The following is a 21,494-nucleotide window of genomic DNA, read 5'->3' on the forward strand; positions in this document are numbered from 1 at the left end:
TACACATCAGAGTCTTGGGTCTTGGCTGATTTCTTTTGATTTTCCCATGATGTCAAGCAAAGAGGCACTGAGTTTGAAGGTAGGCCTTGAAATATATCCACAGGTACACCTCCAATTGACCCAAATTATGTCAATTAGCCTATCAGAAGCTTCTAAAGCCATGACATCATTTTCTGGAATTTTCCAAGCTGTTTAAAGGCACAGTCAACTTAGTGTATGTGAACTTCTGACACACTGAAATTGTGATAGATTATTTCAGTTAAAATTCACTGTGTCTGTAAACAAATGTTGGAAAAAATTACTTGTGTCATGCACAAAGTAGATGTCCTAACTGACTTGCCAAAACTATAGTTTGTTAACAAGAGATTTGTGGAGTGGTTGAAAAACGAGTTTTAATGACTCCAACCTAAGTGAATGTAAACTTCAACCGTATTTGATCCACGACTTAGATACAATACTATCTAAGGGATATGTGTTTACTGAAAGCAGTGGTCTGAGGGTCCAACCAAGCACACGCATTTCACATATAATGTGCTGTATGAACCGTTCAAAATTTACATTTGGACACACATACTCCCTCATAGCATGGGCAGGATAAACTGAGCAATCACACAGACAACAAATTTTGGCCCAGCCAAAACATTTCACCTGGAGCTGGTCTGTCTGTGAGTGTGTGTCTGCACAAGCCTTGCAAGTATTGTACCCCTGAGTCCCTTTATAAAGCAGGCCTTCCCATGGCTTTGCGTTGCATGGCGCATTAGTGACATCCTGTCAGGGAGACCTGGTGAAGACAGGGCCATTGATCCTTTAATCGATGTCATAAAGTAGCGCGTGATCTGACGTCCATGATTATAGACACATATGTGCTGCAGGGAGCAGAGACATCTTCAGACAGGCTGGTCTGACAGACAGACATACGTCATGAGCGAAAATGCGGCCAGAGCTGCGTTGGACTGAAAAGACAGATGATGTCTGGGGCTGTCTTCACAGCCCGGGAAGACGGACAGAAAGACAGAGAGGTGCAACAGTCCTGGTGGTCTTGGGTCGGGGGGTTGAGGAGGTCGGGGTAGGGCTGAATCAAAGAGACGTTGGGGTAGGTTAGGGGGGGTTGATCAGGGCCTTCCCTGACAAGTCCTGACAAAGGGACTGGGGCTTTTCTCCTGCTGCCACACAGTCTCAGTACTCTGTCTTCTCTGCTTGGCCCCAGACACCAGGCCAGTGGTGTCATTCAGTTCAAAGTCTACCAGAACAATGAACAGCAATTAGGAGCTTAGGGGGGAATCTAACATGTCAAAGGGCTGATGGATACTGAAAGATCTGACTAAAGGCTCCTCTGAAGACATGTTGGGGATTTCAGTTCAGAAAAGTAGGGAAACACAGTTAATCAGGGATAATGGAAGTGTCAGGAGTGCCTAGAGCAGTTGGGATCAGGGCAAGGCTTTCTCTCCATTAGTGTAATTCATTCTGGTGATAGGTGGTCATGTAGTAAGGACATTCAATGATATCCTTATTGCAGAGTAATCAGTGTTCCTGAATGTTGATGATAATGTATGATCTGGATGAGTTGACACCTTTACGGTTGGTTGCCAAACGATACTGTATTTGAATTTGATGAGTCCGGTTTAGGGACTGTTTCTGTACTTGAGTGTTGGCTGAGCCTGACAGATGATCCTTGAGACACACCCTAGATGACGTTTCACCTCCCCCCCCTTGCTCTGATAAGAGAATCCCAGCCTCTACATCCCCCCCACCTCCCAGTACAGACAAACATGTAGACCTACATATACCCCCAGTGTAGCGTAGTACTATTTTCTGTGTCCCAAATTGCACACTATTACCTATATTGTCTGTTACTTTTTGACCGAGTAGTGCAATATATATGGAACAGGGTGCCATCGGTCGCAGCCGTAATGTAGAGTCCCTTCCACTCTGGTCGTGTCCACGGGTCCTGTGACTGTCTTTGTCTGAGCCTAATGTAACAGAAACCTTGTCTAGCCTGACTGGCTACTGCCTATAATCCTCAGAAACATCCAACTGAATCAATCAGAAACCTGAGAGGGGACAGTCCCCCGTCCGTCAATGTTTGTGGAGGGAGGCTTCCCTGAATCCATTAAACAATCGGGGTCTGAGCACATACACACACATACTACACCCGATCTCAACCGGTTGGACCGAGCAGAGGCATTGGGTACTTAGTTTGTTTGTCTGTGTGAGTTTACAGTGCAGCCCTTAGGGAATGCCAGCGTCTCGTCTGACCCCAGACAAGAACCTGACCCTGAGGGATGGGTGACTGGCTGGACTGACATGGTGGACGTGTGGTTATGATACCCAGACAAGACATGCTGCAGCTGCTTCAGTCTCCATTCAGAATATGTTCCTCTCATCTCTCAGCCCCAGATACTGGAGATTCCTGCACATAGAACTTCAAACCAATTTGTGGAGTTGATGAGATTTAAGGAGATGACTGACCACATGACTCTGACTGGGCCTTAGTTATGAATAGGCAAAAATAAAACACCTTTTTCTTGGAAAATCGAGTTTGTGTTCATATTTGCTTTATAGCACAATTGACAATTAAAGGCAATGCGGTCGCAGAGACTCCATTCATGGTAAATGTTACATAAGTCGCTCAATTGGGAATCCCATTTCCATTTTAACGCGGATCTTCCGCAATACTTTAGCAATACGGTTTGAATCCAGCCCTGGGAAAGTATTTAGAGAGTAGGACAGCTATGTCTAGGTCTCCACTTCATCATCAGACAAATGTTCAGTTGAATCCCTGCTGTCTGTCTACCTGGGAGCAACCACCAGTCAAATGGCTTTGCACTCACCAGTTTTGCGTCCCAAATGGCACCCAATGTAGTGCACTACTTTTGACCAGGCCAGTAAGGCTCTGCTCAGAAGTAGTGCACTACAGGGAATAGGCGGGATCAAGTTACTATTATTATTAGTCACATGCAAGTCACAAGGTCCAATTCTCAAGTCGAGTCCCAAGTAGAACGGGTCAAGTCTTGAGTTAAGTCCAAGTCGCGCATTCTAAGAGCAAGTCAAGTTGGGTCAAACGTTTTTTTCAAGTCAAGTATCAAGTAATGTAAAAATCTATACAAGCAATGATTTGTTGAATTACAAGTCATCTTCTATTTATTGAGGCTACCAGACAGCCATTTTCATTATTTTGTCTTCAACATATTTTGATTATGTAATAATTAATTTTGGCAACAGATTCCAAATGCATAAATAAATTATCAATTTAAAGCAATGTATAGTCCTATGTTAGTAATTGTTGCTTGATGCCCAGTTGCTGGTGAGCTTGCAAAAGTAAAGAAATTCATATTCTTGATCACCAAACTATTTTTGGAGTTGCATATTTATTTATGGAAATCCTCTCTCTCCCGACAACTTGATGTTTGCGCTGCACCGATCCAAATCAGCAATCTGTTAACTAGCTCAGTGGTTGTCAAACCTTTTGACCTGCGACCCCCAAAATGCAGTTGTTCAAAGCTTGCAACCCCCTTGCACGTGCGTTTTTGCGCACACAATGGCTGCGTAAATGTAGCCTGTAACTACAGCCATAAACATGCATTTTCAAAACTGTAATTTATATGGATAATGAATGATAAATGTAGGCCTACTTTGTTAGTGTCAGGCAAAGCCAGAGAAAATTAAATTAAAGTCCTTTCTGGTCACTAATCTGGATATGCATGCTCGCTTTTCTGCGCCAACGCTGGTTACTTTTTGGTTCTGAAGCACAGTTGATATGTTTTTGAGACAATAAACCAGTATATATATATATATAAAATACAAATGTTAGGCTATATGTAGCCTGTTAAAATATGAAAAAAAAACATCTATTTTACCCATTCAGTTTCCCACTGGCTGTAATGAATGTCATTCATTGGATGTAACCCGCTGTGGGTGATACTTGAAATGTGATGCAATCTAACGTTTTGTTCAGTAAAAAACTTGAACCGGACATGACTGTCTCCCGTGTGCTTTCATGACATGGTGTCAGAAGTCAAAACGGGATAAATCCTTTACAAGAAAGTGAATAGTTAGCTTCGTTAGGTTGGAGGAATACTCACGAGATTTAACAATGGCAACGTTCCCCCCGTCAGAGGGGTTTCACTTTGAAAAGCCGAGTGAATGGCCTGAGTGGAAACAGCATTTCATGTGTTATCGAACGGCTACTAAGCTAACACAAGAGGATGGTGACATGCAGTTTCGCTCATTGATATATACCCAATGGGCAAAGAGGCAGAAAATATCTTCAAATCGTTCGTATTTCGGAACGAGGATGATGTGTAGGACACGGTCATGGGTGAAACCAACAAGATGGTGAGTCCATTTAAGTTATTTTACTCTACGAACTGTCTGAACACTGTGATTATGTGGGAACTGAGGAAGAATGCATCCGTGACAGGATTGTCATAGGACTGAGAGATACATCACACTGACCAGAGCAATTCAAACGGCACGTAACCACAAGCTAATTAAGAGTCAGAATACAGAGCAGTCATGTGACAAGCAAGTGGAATAGCTGGAGTTTCTCACGGGACCAATGGCAGAGGGTTCAAGTAAGAGACATTCAAACAGAAACAAGCACAGGTCAATGATGATAAGAAAATAGAGTAGATGCAATAGAGTCAGAAGCAATACTGCCCAGCTAAAAATGCTGAAGGTCAGAAATGAAAAACAACGAGGCAGTTTGCTGCTGCCAAACTAAAGTGATGCATGAAGTGACAACAGATCTAGACAGAGTTGAAAACAGTTTTTCTTGTATCAGTCCAGAGTGAAAGTGAGACTACACCATCTTGGCGAGTTCATTTGAAGATTGAAGGAAGTGCTTAATTTCCTGATAGATTCAGGGGCGGACGCTACTGTCATATCAGAAGTAAGCTACAATAACCTGGAAAACAAACCAGAGCTATGCAAAACAAAAGTCACCCTGAGCAACCCAGGAGGAGTACTACAGTGTGTAGGCCAGTTGAAAACCAAAACTGTCGTGAAGAATAAGAGGTTCAACTTGAACATCTTCGGGGTCAGAAGAGCTAAGGGAGACAATCTCCTGAGTCGGCGCACAGCCATAGCAATGGGCCTGCTCAAGGGAATCGAGGAAGTGAGAGAGAGCATGTTTGGTTCAGTGGGCCTCTTGAAATGTGTGCCAATGACTATAGTACTGAACGACACTGCAGAACCATACAGTGCCAATGTGACCAGGAGAGTACCCATCCCATTGTTCCCAAAAGTTGAAAAGGAGCTGGATAGAATGGAATAGCTTGGTGTGATAGAGGAAATATCCAGGCCTACTCCATGGTGTGCTCCGATGGTGCCGGTTGTCAAGGAAAATGACAACATCCGCATCTGTGTGGTCCTACAGCGGCTACATGAGGTCGTGGTGCGTGGGGATTACGTACTGCCAACGTTGCATGACATCATCCCAGAGCTGACAGGTGCCAGTTTTCTCCAGTCCGGATGCTACGAGTGAGTTTGGCAAATTCCCCTGGATGAAACTAGCAAGAAGCTAACAACCTTAGTTACGCCATGCAAAGAGATACTGCGTTCGCAGACTTCCCTTTGGAATAAACAGCACACACAAAATATTCCAAAAGAAGATGACGGCGCTGTTGAGTGGCCTGGACGGAGAGCCATGCTACATGGGTGACGTTTTAGTTTATGGACGCTCAAAGGATGAGGACGACCAGAGGCCAGCAGAAGCCTTCAGAGTGATAAAAGCTTCAGGACTGAGGAGAAATGCCATTTGAACCAAAGTGAGCTCACTTTCGTAGGACACTGGTTCAGCAAGGATGACCCAAAGAAAATAAGGGCAATTCAAGAACTGGTAAAGCCACAGAACATAACAGATACTAGACATCGTTAACTATTGTATCTAACAAGGCAAGTCAGTTAAGAACAAATTCTTATTTACAATGACAGCCTAGAAACAATGGGTTAACTGCCAGAATGGCAGATTCTTACCTTGTCAGCTCGGCGATTCGATCTAGCAACCGTTCAGTTACTGGCCCCATGCTCTAACCACTAGCCTACCTGCCGCCCCTATCTATGCAGATACTTACCAAACGGTTCCACTGAACTGCGGCCACTCAAAAAAATACTTATGAAGCAAGCCGTGTCTGGTCCTGGGGGAGAAGCCAAGACAAGGACTTCAGAAAAGTAAAGGGCATGCTAGTGTCAACACCAATACAAGCATTCTACAATGTTTCCAGACCCACAGTCGTGAGCGCTGATGCCAGCGGTTATCCAATTGGAGGAGTACTTTTACAAGAGCATGAAGGGAAAATGCTGGTGGTAGCCTCCTGCTCACTTACCCTTTCTCCTACTGAGAGAAGATATGCCTAGATAGAGAAGGAGTGCTTGGCATCAGTTTGGGCATGTGAGAAGTTCTCACATTACCTGTTTGTCCGAGAGTCTTTCAAACTGCTAACAGACCACAAACCATTGGTGCCATTGTTTAACTACAAAAACCTGGATGAGGTCCCTCTGCGCTACCAGCGATTGCTTATCATGACTATGAGGTTCAGCCCCAAAGCTGAGTAAACCCCAGGCAAGATGCTGCTCCTTGCGGACACACTCGCCAGAGACCCGTCGGTCTGCCTAGAGAGCTCAGAACTGGAGGAAGTCGCAGCCTTCGTCTCGGCAGTGGCACAGACCTTTTTCATCACAGAAGTGTCATCAGATTGCGCAAGGAAATACAGTCATGCACAAGGCACATATGTCCAAAACACATCAAAACAGTGGCCGAGACCTACTTTAGCGAGCCAGTCAATACCTACAATACCTCAAATAAAATTTAAAAAAGACCTACTTTAGTGAATCAGACGGACTACCGAGAGAGAATCGTGATTCCGAAGGTTGTGAGTAGCGAGATTCTCAGCTAGATCCTCGAGGGTCACCAGGGCCTCACAAAGTGCAGGGAACGTGCTTGACTCTCAGTGTGGTGGAATCAGCATGGACATAAAGGACAAAGTGAGTCACTGCAAGCAGTGTCAAACTACCAGGCCATCGCACCGCAAAGAACCGTTGATAACGGCCGAGTTGCCAGACAGACCTTTGCAACGCATCGCAGCCGATCTATGTGAGGTTGACAGACCTGGTTATTGTCGATTACTTCTCAAGATTCATAAAGTGGTACACATTCTAGATGCATCAAGCAAAAGAGTAATCTGAAGAGTAAGCTGAAGATTCGGGAGTTTTGGAATAGCTGAGGTCTTGGTGTCAGATAATTCAAGGGAGTTACATTTACATTTACATTTAAGTCATTTAGCAGACGCTCTTATCCAGAGCGACTTACAAGTTAATTTTTACCTTTTTTTTTATTTTTTTATTTTTTTTTATTTAACCAGGCAATTCAGTTAAGAACACATTCTTATTTTTCAATGACGGCCTGGGAACAGTGGGTTAACTGCCTGTTCAGGGGCAGAACGACAGATTTGTACCTTGTCGGCTCGGGGGTTTGAACTCACAACCTTCCGGTTACTAGTCCAACGCTCTAACCACTAGGCTACCACTAGGCTACCCTTCTCTTATTTGTAACCAACTCGCCTATTCTTAACCCTGCCCCTCTACCGCTCCATCTCTCCTTCTCTCCTCCTCCCTTTATAACATTCTTAACCCTGCCCCTCTACCGCTCCTTCTCTCCTCCTCCCTTTATAACATTCTTAACCCTGCCCCTCTACCGCTCCTTCTCTCCTCCTCCCTTTATAACATTCTTAACCCTGCCCCTCTACCGCTCCTTCTCTCCTCCTCCCTTTATAACAGGACACAGCGTTTCTTGGGTTTCGTCTCAGGAGGTTCCAAAGCTGCCAGTTCACATCTTCCTAGTTCCAGTCCTTCAAGGAAGAGTATGGCTTCGATCACGTGACGTCCAGCCCTCACCTCCCACAAGCTAATGGTGAAGCTGAGAGAGCAGTCCAGACGGCAAGAAAATCTTAAAGCACGAAGATCCCTTTCTCGCTCTTGTTACATACAGAGCGACACCGATTGCGGCTACAGGCTATAGCCCAGCACAGCTACTCATGGGGCATCAGTTATGGAAAACGCTTCCAAACCTAGCAAAGACCCTAGAACCTAGGTGGCCTGACTTGAAGAAAGTTGTCAAGCAAGAATCTGAGACAAAATAATCCTACAAGACCTACTACAACAGGCGACAATGAGCCAGACCCCTGCCACTGTTACAGCTGGGTGAGTCTGTGTGCATGAAGTCAAAGGCTGGATGACCCCGGTAACAGTGAAAGGTCAAGCTGAACAGCCCAGATCATACGTCGTGGATACTGAGCGTGGCGAGTTCAGGAGAAACCAGAGATACCTCAAAGCTACTCCTGAGGACAGACACCACACAATGGAAACCCACAAGGCGAGTCTGATGTTCTAGTGTAATGTCTGTCATCTGCGAACCACACTGGTGATCCACCAACCACACCAACAAAAATACCAAGGTCTACAGAGTCACCAAAAGTTATAATGGTGAAGAGGAAAAAGACATAAAAAGATAAACATTTTGTAAAGGAAAGTACATTGACAGTAAATGGACAATTGAAGGAAAGTTGAATGTTGAGACTTTGATTTTAGTTTGAAATGAATGCTCAAAAGTTAGTTGTTATTATTGAAACTATAAACAGTTTTAGTTTAGCATCATGACAAGTTAATATGTTTCATTTGGAACTACTTTAGAAGGGAGATGTAATGAACGTCATTCATTGGATGTAACTGCTGTGGGGATTACTTGAAATGTGACGTATTGTAATTTATTCAGTAAACAAATTGAACCTGACATGACTGTGTGCTTTAATGACACTGGCAACCCCCCAAAACCTTCTCCCCACTTTAAGAACCACTGTGCAAGCTCACCCGACCTGTGATGATTGACAGGTTGCTGGTCCAATCAGAGGGCCGAGTGTGTGTTACACTAGTCAATCTGTTGCAAGTTTATTTGCAAGTGCGTGCTGCAGCTACCGTCTCTGGCTATCTGGAGAGTAATCCATGGAGACTGTGCCACAAAATGAGTGTCGAAATATTACAAAGCCTGCCCAGATGATTTCAAGGCATCTGTCTCAAGTCAAAGTCGAGTCCCGAGTCTTGAGGCTCCAAGTCCAAATCAAGTATTTTATTTTCCATCAAGTCGAGTCCCAAGTCATCTGACTCAAGACCACACCTCTGGGAATAGGGTGCCATTGGCATACAAATCCTGTCCCCCTGGATGTGGCCACCTGGCGTTCACCAGGCCCACTGAAAGGGATAAATATAAACACAACAACAGAACAGTCACAGAAACATGTCATCATACCACAGCAGCATAACAACTCATAATTCGGGATCAGCATGAACACGCCTGTGAATCCCCCTGTCACCCACCACGTGTGTTCTATACTGGAGATTGATGTCCTGACTGCCTATGTATTACCCTCAGCCAACAAATATAAACAGGCAACAGGCAGTATGTGGGTCTTTGAATGGGGCCTGCTCAGATGCAGGGAGGGGGAATGTGTTACTGATGTCATGATGATGGCTGGTAATGAGGGCTAGATGTATCATACAGTGCATAGAGCCTGTGTCCCTCATGGCATCCTATTCCCTATATAGTGCACTACTTTAGACCAGGGCCCAAAGGGACAATGCAGATACACAGTCTGGTGCCTAGAGCAGAAACCACATAGGTCTACTGTACTACTATATTCTATAAAACACACTTTAGGGGGCTAGGAGTGGCCATCTGATTACAGTAAAGCTAGTAAAGCCCTCCCTATCTCCTGGGTGTCCTTCGGACACAGCAAAATGGCCAGTGTCGATTTGTCAGTGTAACATTTCTAGTGTTGATTCAGAAGTTAAATTCACTCTGTAAAAGTTCAATTAACACTCAGTGGTGTAAAATAACCACCAGTGTTGGTGTTAATAACCAGTTATTTTTTATTTTTTTACATTGGGGAGAGTAAAATAGTCTCATCAAAACCACACCACTCATTACCATAGTTCCCAGAATGCTGTACTGCAAGTACATCTTTTAGGATTGTTTTTAATGTTGATGTTTTTGCATGTACATTGATTGATTGATTCATCTTATGCTACTCAAAGATAAATAACATACGTTGTTCTAAACTAATCCAATCAGTTAGTTAAATATATTGCTAAGGTAACTGAGCTAAATGACTACCGCCCCGTAGCACTCACTTCCGTCATCATCAAGTGCTTTGAGAGACTAGTGAGAGACTAGTCAAGGACCATAATCACCTCCACCCTACCTGACACCCTAGACCCACTCCAATTTGCTTACCGCCCAAATAGGTCCACAGACGATGCAATCTCAACCACACTGCACACTGCCCTAACCCATCTGGACAAGAGGAATACCTATGTGAGAATGCTGTTCATCGACTACAGCTCGGCATTTAACACCATAGTACCCTCCAAGCTCATCATCAAGCTCGAGACCCTGGGTCTCGACCCCGCCCTGTGCAACTGGGTACTGGACTTCCTGACGGGCCGCCCCCAGGTGGTGAGGGTAGGTAACAACATCTCTTCCCCGCTGATCCTCAACACTGGGGCCCCACAAGGGTGCGTTCTGAGCCCTCTCCTGTACTCCCTGTTCACCCATGACTGCGTGGCCACGCACGCCTCCAACTCAATCATCAAGTTTGCGGACGACACAACAGTGGTAGGCTTGATTACCAACAATGACGAGACGGCCTACAGGGAGGAGGTGAGGGCCCTCGGAGTGTGGTGTCAGGAAAATAACCTCACACTCAACGTCAACAAAACTAAGGAGATGATTGTGGTCTTCAGGAAACATCAGAGGGAACACCCCCCATCCACATCGATGGAACAGTAGTGGAGAGAGTAGCAAGTTAAGTTCCTCGGCATACACATCACAGACAAACTGAATTGGTCCACTCATACAGACAGCATCATGAAAAGGGCGCAGCAGCGCCTCTTCAACCTCAGGAGGCTGAAGAAATTCGGCTTGTCACCAAAAGCACTCACAAACTTCTACAGATGCACCATCGAGAGCATCCTGGCGGGCTGTATCACCGCCTGGTACGGCAACTGCTCCGCCCTCAACCGTAAGGCTCTCCAGAGGGTAGTGAGGTCTGCACAACGCATCACCGGGGGCAAACTACCTGCCCTCCAGGACACCTACACCACCCGATGTTACAGGAAGGCCCTAAAGATCATCAAGGACATCAACCACCCGAGCCACTGCCTGTTCACCCCGCTATCATCCAGAAGGCGAGGTCAGTACAGGTGCATCAAAGCTGGGACCGAGAGACTGAAAAACAGCTTCTATCTCAAGGTCATCAGACTGTTAAACAGCCACCACTAACATTGAGTGGCTGCTGCCAACACACTGACACCGACTCAACTCCAGCCACTTTAATAATGGGAATTGATGGGAAATGATGTAAATATATCACTAGCCACTTTAAACAATGCTACCTTATATAATGTTACTTACCCTACATTATTCATCTCATATGCATACGTATATACTGTACTCTATATCATCGACTGCATCCTTATGTAATACATGTATCACTAGCTACTTTATGCCACTTTGTTTACATACTCATCTCATATGTATATACTGTACTCGATACCATCTACTGTATCTTGCCTAAGCTGCTCTGTACCATCACTCATTCATATATCCTTATGTACATATTCTTTATCCCCTTACACTGTGTATAAGACAGTAGTTTAGGAATTGTTAGTTAGATTACTTGTTGGTTATTACTGCATTGTCGGAACTAGAAGCACAAGCATTTCGCTACACTCGCATTAACATCTGCTAACCATGTGTATGTGACAAATAAAATTTGATTTGATTGCACTTGTTACTGAAATGGTTGTTCCGATTTAAATGGTTTGTGTAGCCTTTGTAATGTTTCAAACCCCTGAAAGTCTTTCTGAATGCAAATTGTGGGTGAATAAAAATTTAGCATAATGTGACTTGCAGGCCTGTTGTGTCCTAACACCACTGTGTTACCTGTAAAAATTGTAACTTGTTTATATGACATTTTATTGACAGACGGTTAGTTACCTGTAAGTTAATGTATGCAAATTCCAAAGAAAGTTTGGTTTAACAGTACATTACTGTCAAGAAGTGGGTGGTAATGCTCTAATTCACTCAAAAAGGCACCATGAGTAATGTGCAAATTAGGCTTTACACCGTACACTATTAAAACAACATCCAAAATGACTTACTGTAACAATGTTTTTGTTTAACACTAATAGGAGTTAACTCTAGCTCAATGCTAGTGTTGAATACAAATAACAATGAGTGTTAATTACTCCATACATTTGAGTAACACTGGCGAGTGTAATGCAGTGGTCATGGCGTGTTACATTAACACTCAAAATGTAACACTATAATCAGAGTACTTTTTACACTGTAGACCGTATGTATTCTGAGACCGTTAAAACGAGCTCTTTAAGCATGGACTTAACTGGAAAATGTACTGTGTAGACTTTCACTTCAGATTTGGAGGATGGACGATTGGCTGATGTTTACTCTACGACAACCTCCCACTTCCCTCCATCAGCCTCTTTTCTCTTTTAGCCCCGTTGTTCCGACTGCTTGTTTTCCAGTGTATATCCATCCTACTCCTATATATCCTACCCCAGCAGGCTGGTTCCATTTCTCTGGACACGTTGACATGAGAGGTCAGATGTGTATATTTGACTAAGGGCACTCAACGCTGGAGAAGATACACCAACACTCCTTTCATCCCTCTTTCCTCCCTTTTTCCTCTCCTCTTCCTTCTCCTCCTCCCTTCTCTCCTAACTGCCACTACTGTATGAGGTCATAAATCTTAGTGAGGAGGAAGTGGGTCCTCTGAGGTTGACCCTGCGTACACACAGCACTTCCTCTGTCTACCTCACTTCACTGAGCACTCACTTAGGGGTGCGCGCACACGCACACAAATATATCACTAGCCACTTTAAACAATGCTACCTAATATAATGTTTACATACCCTACATTATTCATCTCATATGTATACGTATATACTGTACTCTATATCATCTACTGCATCCTTATGTAATACATGTATCACTAGCCACTTTAACTATGCCACTTTGTTTACATACTCATCTCATATGTATATACTGTACTCGATACCATCTACTGTATCTTGCCTATGCTGCTCTGTACCATCACTCATTCATATATCTTTATGTACATATTCTTTATCCCCTTTCGCTACACTCGCATTAACATCTGCTAACCATGTGTATGTGACAAATAAAATTTGATTTGATTTGACACATACACACGCAACTACCTACCTACATTTGAAGTCAGAAGTTTACATTCACTTAGGTTGGAGTCATTAAAACTCGTTTTTCAACCACTCCACAAATTTCTTGTTAACAAACTATCGTTTTGGCAAGTCGGTTAGAACATCTACTGTGTGCATGACACAAGTAATTTAGCCAAACATTGTTTATTTCACTTATAATTCACTGTATCACAATTCCAGTGGGTCAGAAGTTCACATACACTGAGTTGACTGTGCCTTTAAACAGTTTGGAAAAATCCAGAAAATTATGTCATGGCTTTAGAAGCTTCTGATAGGCTAATTGACATAATTTGAGTCAATTGGAGGTGTACCTGTATGCCAAGGCATATCTTCAAACTCAGTGCCTCTTTGCTTGACATCATGGGAAAATCAAAAGAAAATCAGCCAAGTCCTCAGAAAAAAGATTGTAGGCCTCCACAAGTCTGGTTCATCCTTGGGAGCAATTTCTAAAAGCCTGAAGGTACCATGTTCATCTGTACAAACAACAGTACACAGGTATAAACACCATGGGACCACACAGCTGTCATACCGCTCAGGCAGGAGATGCGTTCTGTGTCCTAGATATAAATGTACTTTGGTGCGAAAAGCGCAAATCAATCCCAGAACAACAGCAAAAGACCTTGTGAAGATGCTGGAGGAAACAGGTACAACAATATCTACATCCACAGTAAAACGAGTCCTATATCAACATAACCTGAAAGGCCGCTCAACAAGGAATTTGCCACTGCTCCAAAACCGCCATCAAAAAGCCAGACTACGGTTTGCAACTGCACATGGGTCCAAAGATCGTACGTTTTGGAGAAATGTCCTCTGGTCTAATGAAACAAAAATAGAACTGTTTGGCCATAATGACCATCGTTATGTTTGGAGGAAAAAGTGGGAGGCTTGCAAGGAGGGACTGGTGCACTTCACAAAATAGATCATGAGGGAGGAAAATTATGTGGATATATATTGAAGCAACGTCTCAAGACATCAGTCAAATTAAAGCTTGGTCCCAAATGGGTCTTCCAAATGGACAATGACTACAACACTTACTTCCAAAGTTGTGGCAGAATGGCTTAAGGACAACGAAGTCAAGGTAATGGAGTGGCCATCACAAAGCCCTAACCTCAAACCTATAGAAAATTTGTGGGCAGAACTGAAAAAGTGTCAACAGTGAGCTGACATCTCAGTTTGATCAGATCAATTTTTTCCCCCTCACCCTGTCCTGAATGGATGGAATAGCCCTTTGAAATGTAGCTCGGCGTCTGGCATGTGCGTCAGTCAGAAGGGCTCTTTGCTCCATGGCGAACAACAATAATAAGGTAGAAACGGACGCATGTGTGCGGCTTCGGTTGTAACCAGAGATCACACAGAAAGGGTCTTCAGAGTCTGGATCTGCCTGAATCAGGCCGTAATCACACACCGGCCCATCTTGTTGGAAATTGCACTATTTGTAATTAACGCTCAATTAAATCTGACATGGCCGCCCCAAATCCCTGTAAATTAATGGATTAGTCGGCGCAGCTGGTCTGCATTGGACTGCTGATACAGCAGATAAAGTTACCTTGTTAAGGTAGATTCCCTTCAATGACAGTATTTATAAGATTTGTTTCATCCCTTCACCGAACCTCTTCGCCCCCACCACCGGCCATGAAGACCAGTCCCAAAGAAACAGAGAAAGCAGGACCAGAGAGGAAGGAAGTGCACGGCACTAAAGACATATTGTGGTAACTTCACCATTTGATTACACTGTAGCAATCACACGATGGAGGAAGGAATGTGAGGAATCTATCTGCAGATGTTTTCATCTGAGTGTGTATTAAGTTTTTATTAACAACACATGGTGACTGGGGGGGAGACAAGCCTCGCTTTCAGCTGCAGAGCGTAAGAAAAGGGAGGGGAGAGGAAAGAGTCAAGAGAGGTGTAGGGTGAGCGAGCTTATCCTTCAACATTGCCTCGTCTGTGTGCACTGAGATTTGAGGCACAAGGGTTTATTGAAGGGCGAGAGAACCTTTATCTGGTTTGTGGAGGCGGGGGGCTTTGTCCATGGCCCTTACACAGTTTGATGTGGAATTACCAGTGTCCTGCAGTTACACTGCAATTTTTTGTAAGGGAACATACACAAATGCATGCAGTGGCCTGTTGACTCTGGTGAATGATCAGCCGCCTGGCGGTGTGACAGGACAAATGACCCAGACTCAAGTTACTGCAGTCACTCGCAGTCAGCTCTCACTACAACCACATAAGCCATCGATTGAGGGGGCAGTTAAGGTGATCATTACCGATTGCTTGCTTGAATCTCAGATAAAGTGAGAATGTTTATGAGGGTCACAGGTGCTACGTATGGTGATAGGTAATTGGTAAATTCTTTCCCCATTTGTCAAAGTTGGAATCATTCATCTGGAAATGATGTATTGATTGAAATGAATGACCAGGTGTGCAGCGGCAGGTTTCTGTTGTGGCATTTTCCATGCCACTCCTCCTCCTAGCTGCCATTTTGTGTCATCACGGCGTTGCTTTGAAGCTGCTCTCTCTGTTTGGACAGTAATGACATTCAATCTGTTTGCCTGTCTCTGACACCATAGCAACCCCTACATTCTCTAAACAAAAAGCACACAGCAGATAATAAAATAGGAATTTGCAGGTATGTCTTTTCACCAGCAAGGAGCTAGTAGTTAGTTACTTTCAAACAGGAATAATTTAAAGAGACAGAGAGGCCTGAGATGACGATGGTTTTGACTGTAAACCTGTAGCTCTAATTCATAATTAAACAGCCACACTCTACCTCAACCTTCAAACAATCAGACTTATTGGTGGGATTCTCACCAGCCTCAAGCTTCTCCAAAACACACTTCATTTTCTAATATGATGTCAGACATGCCTGAGAGATATGCTAGTTATGAATGCAAACCGTACGCCTAGATATACCCGAAGCTCTCTATAATGAAGGCCTCCCATATCATCTCTCAGACAGTGACAGGCACTGCTCTCCCGCTACCTCTCTTTCTCTCTCCATTTGAGCTGATGATGCTCAATACTGTGAGCTGGTGAAAGTCAGTCAGTCAGTCTGGACAGGAGAGGCTGTCAAAGCAGCGTGATTATGTTCAGCTCCCGAGGTGTTAAAAAGCAGTGACGTCGTTGTTTGGAAACGCGTCCCTGGGGGCCTCCTGACAGACTGGCTGTCATTGGTTGCGTTCGAGATGGCATCCTATTCTTCCCTTATTTAGTGCACTTCTTTTGACCAGGGGCCAAAGGGGCCTTATGCTCTATAAGGACTAGGATGCCATTTGGGATGCAGCCGTTGTCTCTGGGGATAACAGCAGAAGAGATCCACTTGTTAACATGGAGTTACAATATGCTGTCAACTTCCTTAAAGGCTATTATCGCATCTGGCCTCCCAATGAACAGGGATGATTTACGTAAAGTATGTAGCCAAGGCACCATTGTTTAACACAGTGTGTCAATTAAATGGAGGTTCAAGTAAAATGACATATGCAGTGTTTACCGGGAATCCAATCTCCAATAACGCGGGAACATTGCCTTTAAATTGCAATCACACTGTGGCGCCAAATTTCAGAGCTACTTTAATTCTGTATTTCATATTACAGTACACCTGCTATAATATAGATATGGTATCAAAGCAAGTCCTGTGTTATGACACAGTACAATACTGTAAAGTTGCCTGTATTACACTGTAAAAAAGCAAATGCTAATGTAATCGAAATGAATGAATGAATGCATGGATGAATGAATGGATGAATGAAATATATGAATGACAGTCATCGAGCATGCTGTAATAGAAATAAGGCCATGCAAATGAAATGTAATAAAAATCCTCCATCATAAAAGGCACTGACCGCCACGGCTAGTTACTGGCTAGCTAGCTCTTCAGCCAGCATGGAACACAACTCTGACGCAGTTATCGCCAACACACCCGTCAGCGCTGCTGTGAACAGCATCACAAGAGACATGACAAATGGGAGATGTACAGTACCAGTTGAAAGTTTGGACACACCTACTCATTCAAGGGTTTTTCTTTATTTTTACTATAGTGAAGACATCAAAACTATGAAATAACACACATGGAATCATGCAGTAACCAACATTTATTTTATATTTGAGATTCTTCAAAGTAGCCTTGATGACAGCTTTACACACTCTTAGCATTCTCTCAACCAGATTCATGAGGGAGTCACCTGGAATGCATTTCATTTAACAGGTCTACCTTGTTAATTTGTGGAATTTCTTTAATTTCTTAATGCGTTTGAACCAATCAGTTGTGTTGTGACAAGGTAGGGGTGGTATACAGAAGATAGACCTATTTGGTAAAATACCAAGTCCATATTATGGCAAGAACAGCTCAAATAAGCAAAGAGAAATGACAGTCCATCATTACTTTAAGACATGAAGGTAAGTCAATCTGGAAAATTTCAAGAACTTTTAAAGTTTCTTCAAGTGCAGCAAAAACCATCAAGCGCTATGATGATACTTACTCTCATGAGGACCATCACAGGAAAGTGTAACGGCATTCAGAGGTGGAAGAAGGATCGGACCAAAGCGCAGCGTGGTAATTGTTCATGATGATTAATTCAAAATGAACTGAACACTGAAATACAAAACAAGAAACTATGTGAACAAAACAAAAACCGAAACAGTACCGTGTGGCCCAAACACTCACACGGAAACAAACACCCACAAACCAAAAGTGAAACCCAGGCTACCTAAGTAGGATTCTCAATCAGAGACAACTAACGACACCTGCCTCTGATTGAGAACCAGGCCGAACACAAAAACCAACATAGAAAAACAAACATAGACTGCCCACCCCACCCCAACTCACACCATGACCATACTAAAACAAAGAATAAAATAACAAAACTATGGTCAGAACGTGACAGAAAGGAAGACCCAGAGTCATTAGAACTGCACCTCAGATTGCAGCACAAATGAATACAGTAACAGCCATCTCAACATAAATTGTTCAAAAGAGACTGCGTGAATGGACATTAAAACTGTGGAATATCTGTCCTTTGGTCTGATGAATCTAAATTTGAGATTTTTGGTTCCATCCACTGTGTCTTTGTGAGACGCAGTAGGTGAATGGAGGACCTCCGCATGTGTGGTTCCCACCGTGAAGCATGGAGGGGGTTGGTGTGGGGGTGCTTTGTTGGTGACATAGTCTGTGATTTATTTACAATTCAAGGCACACTTAACCAGCATGGCTACCACGGCATTCTGCAGCGATACACCATCCAATTTGATTTTTGCTTAGTGGGACTATCATTTGTTTTTCAACAGGACAATAACCCAACACACCTCCGGGCTGTGTAAGGGCTATTTGACCAAGAAGAAGAGTGATGGAGTGCTGTATCAGATGATCTGGCCTCCACAATGACCCAACCTCAACCTAATTGAGATGGTTTGGGATGAGTTGGACCGCAGCGTGGAAACTCCTTCAAGTCTGTTGGAAAATAATTCCTCATGAAGCTGGTGAATGCCAAGAGTGTGCAAAGCTGTGGCTTCTTTGAAGAATCCCAAGTATAAAATATATTTTGATTTGTTTAACACTGTTATGGTTACTACATGATTCCATATGTGTTATTTCATAGTTTCAATGTCTTCACTATTATTTTGCAATGTAGAAAATAGTCCAAATAAAGAAAACCCTTGAATGAGTAAGTGTGTCCAAACTTTTGACTGGTACTGTGTTTACATAAAATTGACATCATTGATGCAAATTTCAATGTTGTTTGAGTTGCTTTGTGTGTCACCAAATTTGCTTGAGATGATTTTCCTGCCACTCTGCATCCATGTTTCTTGACGTAGGCGTTTCAAAGAGATGTCAGTCAAGGCGAGCTCATGTATATAAGCCCCACCCACACAGCCTGTCTATTAAAACTTCCTTTTTAAACTTGCATTTCTATCCCCCCCAAAACTATTATGGGTGTTATTTTAGTCACTCAAAATAATATTTTACATGGGACTCAAAATGACCGTTCAGGACCTCTAAGACTATATATAATATATAACTATACATTTTAATGAGTTAATGGTGCACTATAACCACATAGGAGTTAAATCGGCACAGCATTCTCACGCCTCACGATATGTTCATGAGCCAGAAACAACAATGAACCCATTAACGGTCAAAAGTTTGTTGGTGCTCCAAATATAAATATAATATATACAGCAATTTTTTCCATACCCACAACATTTTCCCACAATGCACCATCATTTACAGTATAATGCAGGAAAAAGGTACTGTTGATAATATCCCAAATGACGTTACAGTGTTTAAAAGTGAAACCAGGAGTTTCGGAGGAAAACTCGATTGAATGTCATGAAAATATACAATAAGATGATTGCGATTCAGCAGAGATAGCTGTGCAGGTTTGTGCATGTGGAGCAGTTGTGTACAGAGAACACTGTTATCCCCTGTGCCAACCAACCACTCACTCTATGTTGTCAGTCGACTTCAATGGCGAACACAGAAAAGGGGACAGATGTGTATATAGTACCTACATTATTTACTGGGTCCTGAGTTTTTCTGACCACGTGAAACTATGGACGTGAAGTATTGGCTATAACTGGGAACCTGGGAACCTGGGTTTTCCTATTCAGGTCTCATGGTCAGGAAAAACTCATGGCCCTGCATTCCTATATATTTTATTTTTTACCTTAATTTATCTAGGCAAGTCAGTTAATAACAAATTCTTATTTACAATGACGGCCTACATATTTTACGTTGTCCCTCATTGACTTCCCTCTCTAGTATCAGCCTCATCTAAACCAATTGGAAGCAGGAGGGAGGTGGCAAGCAGGAGGAGGGTGGCAGGCAGGAGGACTGTGGCAAGCAGGAGGAGGGTGGCAAGCAGGAGGAGGGTGGCAAGCAGGAGGACGAGCGACAAAGACCTGGTTAGGTCTCTCTCTCTCTCTCTCTCTCTCATAATTAAATGAGAAGTCACATCAACTCTATTTTTAAAAAGTTATGATAACAAATTATCTTTTTGGAATTGTTTTTAGTATCTGTGTTTTTGCTTGTACCTTGAGTGATTGATTGATTAATCGTATGCTACACAAAGATAAATAGCATACATTTTTCTAAACCAATCCAATCATTTAGTTCGATATTTTGTACCCTGTGACTGAAATGGTTGTTCCAGTTGAAATCGTTCAGGTAGTCTCCTCCCATTCCCCCTCTCCTTCTCGTCTTAGCCTCTGGCAGTTATTTTGAATGCAAGTTGAAGGTGAATACACATTTCAACTTTTGGATATCCTAACTCTGGCTGCATTCCAATAGGAATTACACATCACTTTGCAAGCTAGGATAATGTGACTTGCAGGTAGGGTTGCAAAATTCAGGTAAATTTCACATTTTCCATAAATCCTGGTTGGAAGATTCCTGGAAATCCTTCAACCAGGATTATTTGAAATTTATGGGGATTTTGGGAAAGTTAACTGGAATTTGTAACACTACTTGCAGGCCTGATGTTGCCTGTAAACCATATGATTCAGGCCACTGTATTAGGGTAAAGCTATTCCTCAAAATAAGGCCTTATGAAATATGCAATGTATTGTCAAAGACTTTAATAATAATATATGCCTAGGAACTCACTAGCTGAAGGGCACCAGACTAAAAATGGACGAATTCACAGGACTGAAAATGGAAGAATTCAACAAACCTTTTTTTAAAGTAACTGTACACAGATATATTTAGTGGATCAGGTTTCCTCAAATGTTTTGAGTAAATGACAGCACCAGTGGTGTAAAGTACTTTAGTAAAAATACTTTGAAGTACTACTTAAGTAGTTTTTTGGGGTATCTGTACTTTACTATTTATATTCTTTCCAACTTTTACTTTTACTTCACTACATTCCTAATGAAAATACTTTTTTACTCCATACATTTTCCCTGACACCCAAAATGACTTGATCAATTTTGACAGGAAAATGGTCCAATTCACACACTTATCAAGAGAACATCCCTGGTCATCCCTACTGCCTCTGATCTGGCCGATTCACTAAACACAAACGCTTCATTTGTAAATGATGTCTGAGTGTTGGAGTGTGCCCCTGGCTATCTGCCAATAAATACAGAAAATAAAATGATGCCGTCTGGTTTGTTTAATATATGGAATTTTAAATGATTTATACTGTTACTTTTGATACTTAAGTATATTTAAAACCAAATACCTTTAGACT

The sequence above is a fragment of the Oncorhynchus masou genome, chromosome 22, assembly GCF_036934945.1.
Source record: "Oncorhynchus masou masou isolate Uvic2021 chromosome 22, UVic_Omas_1.1, whole genome shotgun sequence".
NCBI lineage: Eukaryota > Metazoa > Chordata > Actinopteri > Salmoniformes > Salmonidae > Oncorhynchus > Oncorhynchus masou.